This window comes from Hippopotamus amphibius, chromosome 2 (genome assembly GCF_030028045.1).
Source record: "Hippopotamus amphibius kiboko isolate mHipAmp2 chromosome 2, mHipAmp2.hap2, whole genome shotgun sequence".
Lineage (NCBI taxonomy): Eukaryota > Metazoa > Chordata > Mammalia > Artiodactyla > Hippopotamidae > Hippopotamus > Hippopotamus amphibius.
In genome coordinates this window covers 138,674,325-138,688,821 of record NC_080187.1, presented here as the reverse complement: position 1 = coordinate 138,688,821, position 14,497 = coordinate 138,674,325, and the positions used below count along the sequence as shown (strand labels likewise).

Sequence of the window (14,497 nt, the reverse complement as noted above, 5' to 3'; positions counted from 1 at the left end):
TCAGAATAAGACCCTTCAATTGCTGGGTCCTCCCTGAACCTCAAACACTGAGAACATGGAATATGGACCACTAATTGCCCTTATTTCCACTCTGCTCAATTAGAAATTAAAAGCATTAATACTGTTGAGCCAAAGATTGCAGACTGTGCACAAAGTAGCACATTTCTATTTTCCTTCTTGTCAAGAGCTGTTAATTTTCTCCTGAGGAACTCTAACTGTGCACTCTTTTATCCAGCATTGAATAACGGAAAGAAATTGCATATTGTAAGCTTGGTAAGTATGGTATTTATTTGTAATTTCACTTAGGAGATGAACCAGTTAAGACTTACACAAAACGTCAATGCATCTAAACACAGGGTGTCCGGAAGCAATTGCTGTGATTTTGAGTAGTGGTTTAGTTTCCAGTTTGCTACTTTATTTGCTTATTTCCATTCTGAATAAATAGGGTAAGCTAAGTTCACAATACTATGAGAATTTTTCCCCCTATGACAATGAATAAAAATAACAAGCAACTAGACATGCACTGTCAATGTCTTAGGCATTAAACACGTGAACTACTGGGCTTCATCAGATAAAACCCTGGGATTTTTTTTTTTTCAGATCATTGAAATGCTGGGAAGATGAATTACATCACTCAAGAAGGAGATATTAAGAACAAATATGCACACTGTGGATCGGCAGATTGAGAGTAATAAGGCTGAGTCTAAAGTGATGTAGTAAACAAATAATTTCAGTTTGATCCTCACAATAATTCTTCAAGGTTAGAAAATATGAGCCCATTTTTCAAATGAGGAAACTAAGGCGCAGAAAGATGATACAGAGCTGAGATTCATGCAGGTCTGCTTAAAAGCTGTACCCTTCCCCTGATGCCTCCTTGGTGATGTTTGTTAGTGAATAATATATATGCATTCAAAAATATTGATAGAGGACCTGATACAGTAATGACTGAGAAAAGACACAGGCAAGGAAGTCAGGAACCATGAGCAACAGCCAGAAAGAGAGATATTGTGAGGGAAGGGAAGGCAATGAAAACAAGTAGCCAATGTAGTCTAGGAACAGAGATCCTCAGAAAAGTGCGTATCTGTGGAATCTACAGCAAAATTCTGGGGGAAGCATACAGCATGACCTGTGTTCAGCTTCATCAGTGACAGAGCTGATGCTCTCTTAAGCACGTTTTACATGGACATCATGGAAATTTCACAAGTCTTATTTTTATACACTCTTTGTAGTAGGTTGAATGGTGGCTCCCCAGAATCTGTGAATGTGACCTTATTTGGAAAAAGGGTCTCCAGAGATGTGATTGAATTAAGGATCTTGAATTGAGAGCATCCTGAATTACCCCTGTGGGCCCTAAATCTTACAAGTAGCCTTAGAAGAGAAGACAGAGGAGGAGAAGTCCATGTGAAAACAGAGGCAGAGATTGGAGTGATGCAGCCACAAGCCAAGGGATGCCTGAAGCTACCTGGAAAAGACAGGAAGGATTCTCCTCCAGAGCATCTCAGAAGAAGTGTGATTATGCTGACACCTTGGTGTCAGACTTCTGGCATCCCTAAGTATAAGAGAACAAATTGAATATTGTAAGTCACCAAGATTGTGGTAACTTGTTACAGCAGCCTTAGGAAATTAATGCACTCTTATGATTCCCATTGTATAGATGAAGAAATTGAGGCTTAAAATGTTAAGTAGATTGCTCAGTTCACACAGTTATCAATAGGTCAAGCCAGGGTTAGAACCTGACCACAGAGACCATCCTCAGAACCTCACACAAATGCCACCTCCATGCCTCCATAAGTAAGGCCAGATTCCTTAGGCTGGCCAGCTGGTGCTTCTCAATGGGGCCCAATCCATCTTCCTGGACCCCGCTTTCACCATCTTCCAGCCCCACCACTCACCGCCCCCTGCATTCTATTGGACCTCTTGTAAAATATACATTGGTAATAAAAACAACCACCATGTGTTGAGTCTTATTATGTACCGGGCACTGTTCTAAATTCTCTGTATTCATATTGTATTCACTCTCCCAGAACCTATGCTTCTCATTTTATAAATGAGAGCTCTGAGGCTTATGAGGTTAGCTAGCAACTATTGGAGATACTGGGCACAGCTCAAAAGCCACTTCCTCCATGAAGCTTTCCGGATTTTTCTTACCACAATGGAAAGGTCCTGCCTTCTCTAAATTCCTGTATCACTTGGACCCCACTTCTAACTCTATCAACCTTTTGTTCCTTCAACAGGTAGCTTTTGAGCAAGTCCTTTTTGCCAGGCACTGAATTTGGAAAAGATTTCATGCAGAGGAAAAAAACACAATCCCCACCTTCAAGGAGCTCACAGCTGGATGGGAAAAATAGACAAGGAAAGCAACATCACAGCACACCACAGGGAGTGGCAGGAACGGAGTGAGGCTCAGGATGCCATGTAATTCCCCCCTGCGCCTGCTCAGCCCCCATCTGTCTCCTTCCCAGGCCTGTATCCCACAGGAAGTGTTGACAATTCTAGTGGTCCACGTGCCCCACATGTTATAAAGTGATGCCCTGGAGAACCCATCTCTTCTCCATCTTACACTCGGTATTTGCCTAACGTAGCTGCCTGGAGCAGGCTGGCACCCCTGAACACAGCTCTCCAGCTCTCTCTTCTTTTCCAGACTTCCAAATACTTGCTTAGGCAATCTTGCCTCTTCCATGTGCTGTGCAGTGAAGCCTACTGAGGGAGAGTCATCAAACCCTAAATTCTTGATATGGCTTAGGAAGCAACTGGGGTCCTTTCACATTGGCCTAGGCCACATACTCTGGCCCAGATTCCTAGAGAGCTCATCAGTGGTGTTTGGGCCACAATCACAGCTCACAATCCTAATAAAATGGTGCTTTGGTTCTCCATTTACCATAGTTTCTTATGCGTGTCACTCCCTGGAAGCACAGTTTGGTCTGTGATGCAATGTGGTCACATCACAACTCTACTTCTAACCACTGCCACCAGCCTGCACAAGACGATTTGTTAAATAAAACAGAAGCTGCATCTCCTCCATTTGTGTGATCGGCTGTAAAAGGCTTCAGTGCCACACTCTCGAGGTGAAAGGCTCAGGGCCGGCCATGCTGTTTCACAGGAGCCAACTGTGCCATTTGCCCCGTGAGAGGGACAGAGTGAGAGTCACATACCTCAGTCCTGGCAGTGGGGCTCTGCACAGAAGGACCACAGAGAGAGAAGGGCTGCAAAGCTTGGCTATCTGCCCAGTCTCTCATTTCTACAACACCACCATGATTTTAGTTAAATGTCCCCCGCTACTGACTCAGCAGTGGCTGTAAAAGCCAAATGCAGAGCCAGGGGTCTGATCTATAGAGTGTCACTGGTGGTAGTCAAACTTGAAGGCTCTGCTGGAACATGCCAGCCCCCAGAGCCAACCACAGCCCCAGTCTGCCTTCCTCAGCAGGACTCCCTGGGGGCTGGCTTGAGGGAGGCAAGCTGTGCATTGTCACAGCCTCTTGGAAGAGACACTTTTTGGACTCCACTGGTCTTGGTTTTGAGCTTTTTTTTTTACCAAACTCCTATTGGGGAAGCTGCTTCATTCACCCCATTAAGCTTTCCTCCTGGTTTGGCAGAGTTATGGCTGGAAGCTGACTTCTGAGAGCTCTCAGTAGCCGCTGGAAGAAGACAGAAGAGAACAGCTGTCATAGAGAGGAGACTTGGATTCACAGGCCACAGCACAGGGCAGTGGAAAGCCATAGGCTTTGTACCCAGGCCCACATGGGTTCTGCTACCAGTTCTGGCTCTTACCAGGGTTCCTGGGTTAACGACTCAACTTCCCCAGCCTCTTCCTTCTTATATACAAACAAGGAAGAATAAGATCTATTTTACAGGATGATCAAAAGAATTGACACAAAAACTGCACATACAAAAGCTTCAATAACTGTCGTGTCCAATGTGTATCATCCAGGTAGAGGCTGGATAAACCACAGCTTATGTCAGAGCTGCCAAGAGCATGCTGATATGTCTGAGCACTTACAATATTTCAGACATTGTACTACATGATTTTCATAATTATCCGGGCACAGAGGAAATTATTTTTCTGCTCCCTCTATTCAGGGAAAGATTTCAAGGGTTCAGAGAGGCTGCCGCAGGCCCTTTTGTCTCAACACCCCGTGCAACTGAAGGATGGTGCTTACTGTCCCTGTGGTAGATTCAATTATTATTCGGCAAATCTTTACCTCATACTAGGATGTTACTTCTTCATCCCATTGATATTGAGCTCAGTCCTGTATAATTTTTGCCTAATAGGCAGAAGCTACAGTGTCTGAGATCTGAGTCTAGGCCTGAAAGGGCACTGCATGTTTCTGCTCATTATTTGGCAAGATTCCTACTTCCCTAGTGAACTCACGTTGAGTCACTGATCCTCCCGTTTGGGCCCCCGAAGGGGACACATGGAGGAGACTCAGAGACTGAAACAGAGGCAGCAAAACCAACATGCAAACCTGTGAGCAAAGATAAATGCCTAGTGCTGTATACCAAGATTCTGTGGTATTTGTTACACAGCAATAGCTGATTTATCCAGTCTCCCAGGGAACTAAATAGAAAGCTGGATGTAAGCCTCCTCTATTCTTGGATCCCCTAACCTATCTGGGAGTGCTACTGTTCCTCTGAACCCAGTATCCAACCAGGTAGGAAAGTAACCATCATCCTTTCAGGAACAACTCTTGGATTTCCTTCACTCCCCTCTGCCCTTGTCTAGGTTAAACAAAGGAGAAAAGATTGGTTTAACAGTGATTCTTCCCCAACTTTCCCCTCTTACGCTTGAACTTTTACATTTTTTATTCTGACTCCATTAGGAAAACTTGCCACTGAGCCAAATGTGACCATCTCTAGCAGCTACGGAGAGAAAGCGTTGGTACTTCACACTAGTATACAGCTGTGCAAAAGTTCAGTGAGATCAAAAATTGCTTACTATTAAGCACTTTGTAGATCTCATTATTTCTTTTATTTATTTTTTCATGATTGCAACAAATAGTTATTGAAAACCTACTCTTAGTGTTGCCAGGTATAACACAGGATGCCCATTAAGCTTGAGTTTCAGTTGAACAACAATTTTTAGTATCACATAGTATATATTTATACTAAATTATTTATTGTTTGTCTGTAAATCAAATTTAACTGGGTGCCCTGTATTTTTGTTTGTCAAATATAACAACCATATTACTCTAATCCAGGCATTGTGTAGATGCTAAGGATAAAGTGGTTGGGAATGATAGAAAAGACCTTGGCCTTTCAAAAGCATTAAAGATTTTGGCTAATGCAGGTGGTATACAAGAATTATATACAGACATGGATACAAAACATGACACAGACATGTATACCAATTATGGGTCATGTAAATCCAATAGTATGAGAGGTCCAGCTGCTATGTGCTAACATATCAGCACATGAGCTGCCCCTCCCTCAACTCACACCTGTGTCCTCACAGTTTGCACCCTAGGCCACCTGATTAAGGAGGAAAAAAATCAAGGCTGTGTTTTGGATGGCTCTGCATGACATTATGGCAATTGCCAAAATTAATGGATGCAATGCTACAGGTTACTTGGGAATGGCCCTAAAAGAGAACAGAGAAGGAACATTGGCTCAGCGAACAAAATTTAGCAGCTCATTTCCTTGGTCACTTTGTTTGGAAGGAGAGACAGCCTGACTCAAGGATTTATACTTATTCATAGGCTAATGGTTTGGCTAGTTTGTCAGGGACTTGGAGGAGGCGATACTAGAGCACTGGGGACTAAGACGTTTGGAGAAGAGGTATATGGAATTTTGGAATGGCCCCAAATGTAGAAATATCTGTATCTTACCTGAGGGGCCAACAACGCACTTCCATACCCAGTAACTTCTCAATAATCAGAAGAGAAAACTGATCCAGTCTCCTCCTTCCCTAGGCCTCCCAGTGCCTACCCAATGGGCAGATGAATTCTGGCAGGAATGGGGACCATGCACATAACATACCCAACAATATGGATTTCTCTTTGCCAAAGCTTATCTGGCTACCCCATTGCTGAGTGGCCAGCTTTCCAACAGCAACAACTAACTGCAATCCTGTAGTGTAGTATCTCGGAGGGCCATTTTGGGACCTGGTGGCTGACTGATTTTATAAGCTCCCTTCCATAATGGAGAGACCAATTCCTTCTCAGTAAAGAGATACATTCTGCATTTGAATTTGCTTTCCCTGCCAATCATACTTCTGCTAGTTACCTCTACATGTCATACTATATATTATGTGTGGGTGTGTATATTGAAAAGCCAGTCATCTGGCCCAACTAAGGGATAAAACCTTTCTTGGAAGGAATGCAGCCTTGCAGAATAAAGGATATGCTTAGAACCAAGTTTCCAGTATACCATTTTGTGACCCTCGTAGGCATATTACAAGGGTTCATTACAGGGGCTAGAAGTGGGGTGCATGTCACATAATTAAATCTAGTGACTCACTAGCAAAAATGTTGCTTTCCTTCCTGAATCTGTAGACTCTTATTAGTTTAGAAATTTGAGTATCTAGTTACAGAATGCTTCCACCCACTAATACAACAATGATTTCATGGAATTGGAACCTAAGAATACCATCTGTCCACTGTGAGCTCCTCATGCCATTCAATTAACAAACAAAACAGGGCACTAGATTGTTGGCTGGGGCACTTAATCCCACTAAGAGGAAACAGTGTTGAATCAAGCAGTGGGGTAGGAAGAACTATAAATGGAGCACAGCTTCCCTCAGGTGCCTTTTAGTTCAGCCCGTCCTGCAATGCTAATTGGCAGGACCACCAAGCTCACATCCTTCAGGAAGGAAGGTTTGAGCCACCTCACCAGGCAAGCATCCATGATTACCCCGGATGCTGGCTGATGGCCTAGAGAACAAGGGAAGTGTAGGGCACAGGGGAGAGTCATATACGTCAGCTACAGCCTTGAGACTGGATGCAGTACAAGGGCATGACCTTCCCTCATATTTCCTTTTTTTCTCTATCTATGCACTAATTTTTCTTTTATTCCCTCTATTTCTCTCTCCACCATTGTCTACAGGTTGTATTGGTTCAAATGTTTCAAAATATTGAGACTGGTTCAAGAGTGAGCTAGGAGGAGGGATAGACATTCCTCAGAAACCCTGGACTCAGAGCTGGATGTATTTGTTGAGAGATTTGTGATGTCTCCTTGATTGGGTAGTGGGGTCGTGAATGAATTTTCAACATACTAGTGAATTACAGTAGCTAAATGAGGACTCTATTTTGAAAGGTGATTATGGGAAGAAGAGTATGTGAGGAGGCTGTGTTGCCAAGCACGTGAACAGTATGGGACTTTGTCAATTTTGACTTCCTAATAGCTCATACTCTTCCCATTTAATGTAATCCCAGAAGAATCCCAGAAGAAGCAGCAGTTAGATTACTTGCAGTAGATATGATGGTAGAGCCAAAAGTCCAGTGGTGTGGTGGTGGGGGTCTAGGGCCAGCATTGCCAGCTGCAGTGGTGGTGATCAGAGGTCAGGCCATGTTCTCGTCTGTCCAGGCTCTCTTGACCCCTGACTGTTTTCTGACTTGGCATTTTGGTTTTCTCTGTCATTCATAAACTAGAAGGTCTCTTTCCATTGAATCCTCCATCTGTTTTAGTAGGCTAGACTGATTTCTGTTGTTTACAACCAATTGCCCTGCCTGGAAGAAGTAGTTTGTGCAATGGGAAGATTCAGCCCTCAAATGGGTTAAATGCTCTGAAGATGCATCTCATCGGAGAAAAGATGGCTGAGGAAGGGCCAGAGCTTTGAATGTGCCATGCGTGCAAAGCTGATGTCACACATGATGGTGGTAGAACTATCAGAAAAGGAATGTGGTAAACCAGATGTCAAACTCTCCAGAAAATGACAGAATGTGCCCATTTGGCCACTTGGAAGAGAATGAGGAGGTTGACATAGAATGATTTAGCCCAATAGATCAAGTCCCAGAGAAGCAGAGATTTTTTTGACAAAAAGTAGAGAAGTTGAGGTGTGGAGGAGGCACCAGGGAGCAAGGGAAATTCACACCCACATCCTGTACACGTGGAAGATGCAGGGGAGCTGTGTCCTCACAGCAGAACCAGGTTTCCATCAAGGCAATGAGCTCGAAAGAGTGTTTACAGGGGATGAAAGGTGTAGAAGAGTTTATCTACTGGGGGAAGACGTTTCACAAAGCATGGTGAAAGTTTCCTGAGTATCTAGTATCGGAGAGGAGAGGGTAGATAGAGGACAGATGACACCTGCCCCAGGGCTGAGGTGAGGCGTCGTGGGCTTAGCTAGTACAAAATTATCCAAAAAATTAATTGCCCTTCATGTGCACTTAAATAAGTTCAGTTATGTGGCTGTCTAAGTAGACTGACAAGACGAGCACAGTCTTTGGGCATGAAAACCTGGGTTCTAGCTGCCCGACTGCCACTACGCAAGTTTAAATACCTTGTTCTGGTATTTTCATCTGTATAATGGGAATCATAATGCCCATATTACTCGATTGTTGTGAGGATCAGAAAGATAATGTATAAAAGTGCTTTTTTTTTAACTTATTGTGAATAATATTTTATTTAGTCATTTTTGTTTACAACTGAAACTCCGGGAATTCAAAATTAACATCCTTGCCAGTGAGCTTCTTATAGACACCAGAAAACGTTTCAACCTTGTGTTCCATGTTGTTCTGCTGCACTTTATCCAAGGGAACCTTTATGAGCCGGCTGGTGTCCAGCTTCAGCCCCATCCTCTTGCCTGCAATCTCACTTGGGAAAACCAAGTCCTCTAGGATGGCATCATGCACAGCCATCAGTGTGCAGCTCCTGGGACGCATTTGCTTATTTTTTGTATGGCTTTTTTCAAGTTGGCTTAGGCAGAATTCTCCTCTGAGCGATGAAGATGACATGCTTCCTGCTGAACTTCTTCTCCACCTTGCTCACTAGCCAGACCTGGATTTTCTGGAAAGATTTCAGTTGATGAACGGGAAAAGATTATGATAGCTTTCTGACTGCCACCAACTTCCATTTCCTTGGCAGTCATGATGTTCAGCTCCCGCAGCTGGGCCTTGAGGTCTGAGTTCATCTCCAGCTCCAGGAGGGCCTGGGAGACACCCGACTCAAACTCGTCTGGCTTCTCGCCATTGGGCTTCACGATCTTCGCGCTGGAACTGAACATGGCCTGGACCTTGCTGATGCGGGCAACTCTTGTTGCCGCCACCACCGCTAGTAGACTTTGTGCTTCTTAAGAAAAATTTCAAAACTTACAGAAAAGCTACTGGAATAAAAATAATACAGTGAACACATGCATACCTTTGCTGAGTTTCACCTTTGTTAACATTTCCCCTATTTGCTTCATCGTGTGTCATCTGCACTCTGTCCATTTATATAGACATAGAGTAAATATCTGAAAATATACATACATATAAAATATTATATAGATACATGTATATTGTTTCTATATACATATGTGTATATGTGTGTATGTATACGTATACCTGTATGTATGTATATACACGTGTATATTTGTATATATAAAGTATTTGAACCACTTGAGGTTAAGTTACATATGTCATGGCCCTTAACACCTATATACCTCCATCTGTATCTCCTAAGAATAGGATATCCTCTTTCATCAGTACAGTACAGTTATCAACTTCATAAATTTAAAAAGATCCAATAGTTTTATCTTATCACTGTTCATATTCCAATTTTGTCAATGGACCCAATTCCAATTTTCACAGCCTTTCCCAGCCTATGGGATGCAGCCTAGGGTCAGGCTTTGCATTCAATTGTATGTCTCTAGCCTCCTTTAATCTGGAACGCTTGTACAGCCTTTCTTTGTCTTACAAAAGTAACTTTAAAAATAAATAACACCAGAGGAACCCAAGTGGAAGGCATGCAAATTAGAAAATATAGATACACTAAAGAAAAAAACACCCATAAACCCAGACCTTGAACCAGTTATGCTGACTATGTCCAACTTCCCTGCTCCCCCTGGTAAGCCCCCAAATAGAAATACCACCTGTCTTTTGTCTCTCCTATGCTGTGCTTCTTTGCCCTTAAAGACAACCTCACGCTACTTTCCACAGTGTGTGTTTGTGGACGCCTGTGAATGCACTCCTTTTTTCTTTTTTCTTTTTTTGCTGTGTCTGGTCTCAGTTGTGGCCCACGGGATTGTTGCAACACATGGGCTTCTCTCTAGCTGTGGCATGCAGGTTTTCTCTTCTCTAGTTGTGGCGCATGGGTTCCAGAGTGCATGGGATCTGTGGTTTGTGGCATGCAGGCTCTCTAGTTGAGACATGCAAGCTCAGTAGTTGTGGCACGTGGGCTTCGTGGCCCCACGGCATGTGGGATCTTAGTTCCCTGACCAGGGATCAAACCCATATCCCCTTCATTGGAAGGTGGATTCTTTACCACTGGACCACCAGGGAAGTCCCTGAATGCGCTTCTTGAACCACAAAGTCCTATACTAGTCTAAGCCTTCTCAGCTAAATAACAGAGCTAGACAATGGGGCTGTGTTAAGTTGCTTTTCCTGCTGCATCTTTGCCCATCTCTCTGGCTGCCTCTCTCCTCATTTCTCTTCTGTCTATCATATCTGGGCTCCTCTTCTCTGTGTCCCCAGGGCACTGTAACTGTGCCTTATGACTCACACTGCCATTATCTGTTTACAGGTCTGAATATGTCACCAGACTCCTACCTAGCAAGTCCATGGCACATAGTAGGCAGTTAACAAAGAGATACTGAAGGATTATGTGAGTGAGCAGATTCGAATCTCTTTAAATATGTGTCTGTGGCATGCACTGCTTTACTACTCAGTCTTGCTACGCAGGTGAACTACTGAGTCTCAGCATTTGTATAACTAGCAAGAACATCGGCTTATTGAAGACAGCACACCTGTTTTATTATCTACAAATTATTAAATCCACTTAGGATTATGGTCAGCATGATGGTACCTAAACAGAAACAGTAATTAATGAAATAAAACCATGTGTAGGGGTAAAATTGGATCTTGTTTAAATTAAGATAGATGAAAAATACCGGTGTGAAATGGGAACACCAGATGGTATCAATACATTGCACTAATTTTCTATTCACATATTCAATTACAGTTTAAATAAAAACTAATATGGGTAATTTATCTCTTGGTGTTTGTATGTACCATCTGATTATAAATTCCCATAATCTCCAATTTACTCACCAATCTCACACTGCACAATTATTGAACAAGCAGGGCATGGTCTGCAGGGCATTCCAGAGGGATCTGGCTCCTCTGGGCGCTCAGGGGGCGGTGTCACAGGGCAGGAAGTCACCCTGTGTGGGTGGCAGATAAAATACAGGATGCCTAGTTAAATTCAAATTTCAGGTAAACAAAGGATAATTTTTTCAGTACAAATGTCCCAAATATTGCATGAGACACATACTTTAAAAATTCCATAGGGCTTTCCTGTACATCCCTTTACTCATTGTAACAGATCCATGAACCCGGACCTTGGGCTGAGTGAGAGGTGGAGGCCCTAAGGGAACCCTGTATCCAGGCAAAGCTCTGCCATCCCAGCAGCATCTGAGGACAGGTCTGTGTCCAGCAGCCACAGCCAGGGCCTCCCAGAGGAGCCAAGAGGGACCGGAGTGAAGTCAGACCTGGTCCTCTGACCCTGCCTCATGCCAAAAGCTGATCAGAGCAGGCTTTCCTCTGCTCCAGGCCTAGAGACAGGTCAAGGTTAGGCTGGGGAGAAGCCCTGACCCCCACCTCCTTGAGAAACTATGTGAAATAAATCTTTGTGCCTGTTTTGTGGCATCAGAAATTATTTTAAAAGAGAGGAGTGCAAATCCTCACACTCTTAAAACATGTATAGCTTTAAAATAATCGTAAGTAAATTTAGTTAGTAAATTTGCATCTGTTGTCTCAAAAATGAGCAAATTATTTTTCTCTGCTTCATCATCTTTCCGTCTCTCCCCATTTACTCCTTACTTAAGTCTTCCTTTAGAGCTCGGATACTATTTCCATTTTACAGTCTGCCTGAACCCTCACAGCCTGAAGGGATTTTTCCCCTTTTCTGCATCCACAGCACCTCATGTTTAACCTTCTTATAATGCATCACTTCTATCTTGGATGAGGATTTGTGTATATGCCTTATTTCTCCTTTAGTATAGAAACTCCCTGCGGTAAAAAATCACATCTTGAGTTCCAGAATACCACATTCACTGCCTTAAATACAATGGATGGTCAATTATTGCAGAAAAAAGAATAAACTGCACTTTTTAAAATTAAATAAAACACATTCCCCAACAAAAGGGCCCCTTGGAGAAATGGCTGATTCCACGGCTGGGCATAGATAACGCAAAATGAGGTTCTTGTTAAAAGAACACAGCAGCTAACTTGAAGGAGCTTCCACTAATCAAATACAGAATAATTTGAGCAACAAAATACATGAGACTAGGAACCCACAGAATAAAAAAGAACACTCTGAGTCCTCACTAAGATAAATATGTAAATGAAAAAATAAATTAATGTTGCAAAAGGAAAGCTCTCCCTTATAGAAACATTCCAGCTAAATGTAGAAGAAATGATTGAATTAGAATATTTCCATTTGGCAGCTACTATGGTAATAATTGCTCTACATAAAATCATCAAGGATGCTAAAACAAGTGAGCAAAAGTGTGATGAGCCACGGCACATGTTCAGAGTCTTAAGGTATCCCCTCACAAGATACCCATTCATTACAATCAGGAAAAGTAACGTTTCGGTGGAGAAACCTGGCAGATGTAACCTTAGCCTAGTCGTTGGGAAGAAATCATTACCCAGTGTCTCCTGATGAGAGGCACTGAGCAGAACACAGCATCACTTTTGTGTATTCCTGACAAAAATGTATACCATGAATCTAACCACAGGGAAGCATCAGAGGAGACCACATTGAGGGATGTTCTACAAAATGCTGGTCCATACTCTTCAAAAATGCACTCTTCATGGTGACAAAGAAGATGAGGATTAAAAAAGAATGTGGGGACATGGGATGTAAATGCAGTGTGTGATTCTGAATTGAATTCTGGGCTGGAAACCTGTTTCTTTTTCCATAGAAGACATAAGTGCAGCAATGGATGAAATTGTAATATCTGTAGATGGATAACATGAGTGAAACAAAATTAACTTCCTAAGTTTGATAATTGCACTGTGGTTACGTTACAGAATATCCTTGTTTTAAGTATGACACTGAGACTTAAAGGTAAAGAAGTATAATACTTTCTATTCATCCTCAAACAATTCAGATTTTTTTTTTAAAAAAAAGATAAGTAGATAGAGAATAAAGCAAAGATGTTAAAATGTTAACACTTGGGAAACCATAGTAGGTTATATAGGAATTCTAAGTACTATTTTTGCAGATTTTCTCTGTCAGATTATTTCAAAATTTTCAAATGGGAAAATAACCTTTGACATAGAGAAGTGTATATTTATTGTTTCTAAATTAACCAACCTTTAAAAATTACGTAAAAAAACATTGTATTGTGTAAGTTTTAAATTTCCCCAAATTTCTATTTCTTGGCCAAAAAAAAAAAGGCCAAAAATTTTATCTCAATTTCTTATGGTTTCTGAATTGGAGGGAATTTTACTTTTCTTATAATATTTTTAGTAACTCTTATAGAGCATTGATTTCCTCTGATGGGTGACCAAACTTCAAAGTCAAAGGAAAATGCCCATAGAGTTCCAGGTGAGCCCCCTGTGACCTCATGCTCCTTATTTGTTCTTGTGAATGGATTTCACTGCAGTTCATCACTGCAGTTCTGGTCTCTCCCACTGCTTGCACACACACTTAAAGTCATCATCTTATCTTGTGGTTACCGTACTGACCTCCACTCCACTCCACTCCCTCCACCCTCCTGCCTTTACTTGAGGACTGGGATCTTGGTTTTCCATGTTGTCTCCACAGAGCCTAGCACGGTGTCTAAAAATGTGGGATGCTAAAGAAAATATTTATTATGATCTCACATTTCGAGGCCTTTATGAACAAAAATGTTTATTTTATTTAAAACATTTTCTACATGTTATATTTACTGACAGAGCTGTTCCCTGAGCAAAGGACACTGGCATTTATTGAACTCCCACCATGCAGACATAGAACATATACCACCATCTCATTCAGTCCTTAGTATGATCATATGACACAGGTATGGTTATGCCCATTTGGCGGACGAGAAAACTGAGGTTCAGAGATTTTAAGTTGCTGAAGCTCACATGGTACGTAAGTGGCAGAGCAAGAATTTGAACTCAGACCTGTCTAATGTCAATGTCCATATATCTTCCTTCTATTGTCCTCAGTAATCCTCTATTTCAATCAATTCTATTTCACAGTTTAAACAAACAGCCCATTGAAATGCTCCTCTCTAGTCCTCTGTAGATTTGGGGACGGGAGGGGAAATATAAAATAAAAACAGAAATATGAAAAACTAAATTGAAAGTGAAGTTCACAGCCACATAGAACTAAGGGGGAAAACAGTAGCTTATTGATATGCTGTTTATGATGT

At 42.1% G+C, this 14,497-nt stretch overlaps 1 pseudogene; it reads right to left on the bottom strand.

Annotated features, from left to right (window-relative positions):
* Nucleotides 1–8,556: 8,556 nt before the first annotated feature.
* LOC130846167 (40S ribosomal protein S7-like) lies at nucleotides 8,557–9,154 on the bottom strand (annotated as a pseudogene).
* Nucleotides 9,155–14,497: the final 5,343 nt, after the last annotated feature.